A 3,050-nucleotide genomic window follows, 5' to 3' on the forward strand; every position below is an offset into this window, starting at 1 on the left:
GGCTAAATTTGGCATAAAGTTGGCAGTAATGTAAGAGATGGATTCAAACAGGTAATGGGAAAGAAAAAAAAGGAAACATTACTAACGAGTAAGTAATGTTGAAAGGGCATTTAAGTGACTGTGACTATTATGTAAAGAAACACCGTATTGAATAATCACATAAATCTGTCAAAAGAAGAGTTAATATTGCACGTAGATTTGGCAAAAAGAAGATTCTAAATGAATGAAATAAATGTAAGGGTGCAAATGTCTCCTTCGATTAAAGCTATTAAAAACTGTCTAGTATGAGATTAACTCCTTCTGACCATGGAAAATGTTTATTGGATTAGATTTCTGTTGCATATTAGAATTCAAGCTTTCAGTATTTAGACACATGTACACACACACACACGTACTGTAGAATATATAGCATACTTACACTGTAAACGCAGACACAGATTAGAAAGCCAGTGCATGGAAGCCGGATTCTACGTCTATAAATATATATTTAAATTCCAGGAGGAGGCTAAATTCTATAGCGCCGCTGTGTTCAAGGCCTCAGAGCTGGAGACAGGAAATGCTGTCTCACAGTGCTTATCGATGGTGCTTATTCAGCACCCGGAGACCAGTAAATCAATGATCCTTTAACTGTTAATCAATCACATCTCACTGTTATTCTCATAAGACTACTGTAGCTTCATTACTGTTCAACAATTAACACTGCCAGGAGAGTGATTGGTACACTGAGTGCAATGATTAATGGGACTAATGGGAGGGAGTCCAATGAATTCAAATTTAGATGTTAATTAATTATAGGATAGTCATTCATTGATGATAAGATAAGGTTATAGTGGTTTATAGCATGAGGTTTGCTCGGTTGCTCTCAACCCATCTTAACATGACTTATACTGACAGCAGCAGGACAACATAAATATGTTAATTTTGGATGTAATTGAACTTTGTGCTGACAGGGGAGGGGATTATTTCAGTGTTGCTTCACCTTGGAGTTGTAATATTGCCTGATCTCTCCTTTTCAGTTCTGAAAATGTTCAAAGTCTGCTACAAATCATTGGGCCTGATAATTGCCATTTGTTCCCTCTCATGCCTTTTGTCAGAGGGGTTTTAAGTTACATCCTTGACTGTTGCATTTATTTTATAATAATTAATTGCTCCTTCTCCAACCAGCATATGAATATAAGAGACAGCAGAAATAATTGAAGAATAGCAGGTAGTGGGCAAATGTTGAATTGTGTCCCAAAAATGTGATGACTCAAGACAAGATCACAGCACCTCCTACACACTGTTGTCCAACATGGAGCACTTACATGCACACTTACATAGGCGATTTCAAGTACAATGAAAGACCAGATATAATCCTACCTTTTGTGAAACAGCCTGCGCTATTCTATCTTTTCTCTGTTGTTTTTTAGGCATTTTTGCAGCATGTTGTCGTCCATCACTGAGATTAGTAATACACTGAGTGGGAGAATGATCTGATAACAAAACGCCAGTAAATTATCGTAAGTATCTCATCATCTGTCATGTGTTACAGCAATGAGTGAGACTTTATCTGTTTTTTGGACAGAGGGCTGTGGACTACAACACTGTGAAGTCAATACGTCTGGCTCTGTCTTCATATCCTTTTGCATCCAGCCTCAGTCTATTGGCACACTGAGAACTCAATTTTTGCACATTTGCATCAGTTCCCTGCCAAAGTGCCTATCGCATGGGAACCTGTGGCCACACTTCCAACAAAAAAGTGAATGTTGATTACATTTTAATAGAATAACCTCCAGTAACACTGGAAAATCATGCAAAGAGAAACATAGGAATGAACCAGTGAATCATAAATCAGCTTTATTAGAATGCAGTAACCTATTGTATTCTGACATTTTTGCAGTTGTTTAGTCCATACACCAATGAACCATCAATGTGAAGCAGGAAAAAATGAGCGCACGAGGGAATGTTTAAAGTCTGCAGCTGGGTTTCTACTCGCCAGGATCTTGTCAGTTGCTGAATCGAGAAATACAATAATGTGTAGTGGCTCGAACTGTGGGTGAAGCTCAGGCAGGGAGCAGGTGCAACAGATGATTATAATGACGCTGTTACTTTAAGCAGAAAACCCTCCAAATATGCCCTCAATATAGATCTCAAATCCACTGAAAACTTGGTTTTAAAGTTTGGCTTTTCTCAGTAACATTAAATATTTAAGCCCAAGTAAGCAACAGTAAGTTAAAGGTAAGGGGGGATATGTCGGGTTATATTTACTGTGTCAAGAGTCGAACACTTAAAAACACCATAAACTACTTTATTAGAACTGTGTGGGGGTAATTCCAAAGGCACATGCTAACAGTGAAAGGCTTGGAGCTGCTTTATGCATCTGTTCTTGATTCTCAGTCTCCAGCTGAACTGGCAGAAGAGTTTCAGATCTTTCAGTTCTCCACAAACCATCACAACATGCAAGAGAGGATCCTAACATATCGTACCTACAGTATTGTACCAAAGGTAATGTTAGGGTGACACAATAAAAACCGAAGATCAGTGTCATCTGATAACTTTAATGAACATATTACTATTGTTCAGTGTTAGGCGGATCTAATCTAAAGGCTCTTGTTTGCAGGAAGTTAATAGCTTTATAGATTTAGTCATGTTTTTGACCTGTGATGTGAATGTTTAATAGAAATTCTTTATCTAGTGAACACATAGATGATAATATTGTTGGCATGTTATTTCTAAACATATTTAATGAATATGGAAAACCATCATTCATAAAAAGCTTTTGCAGAGCAAAACAAGACAAAGCACACTGACTCGCTGGCAAAAAAGCATAAAAACATTATTCCTCTCGTTCATTTTTATTTCTGTTTCATAAACAAACTTTGTCTATGCAAGGAACTTCATTACATCATTGCTGAATAGCATTACACTATAGAAAATCCCAAAGACCTTTGAAAGAATTTTGTCACTAATCTTCAGCTGTTCAACCACTGTTTTGTATTTGGATGGAGAAACAATCTCCAAACAATGGAAAAAAAGGAAAATCATTTTTTATGAATATCCTGGAGAAAGGA

Source organism: Rhamphochromis longiceps, linkage group LG5 (assembly GCF_057381845.1).
Source record: "Rhamphochromis longiceps isolate RC_006_pf linkage group LG5, R_longiceps_female_GT1.1, whole genome shotgun sequence".
NCBI classification, from domain to species: Eukaryota; Metazoa; Chordata; class Actinopteri; order Cichliformes; family Cichlidae; genus Rhamphochromis; species Rhamphochromis longiceps.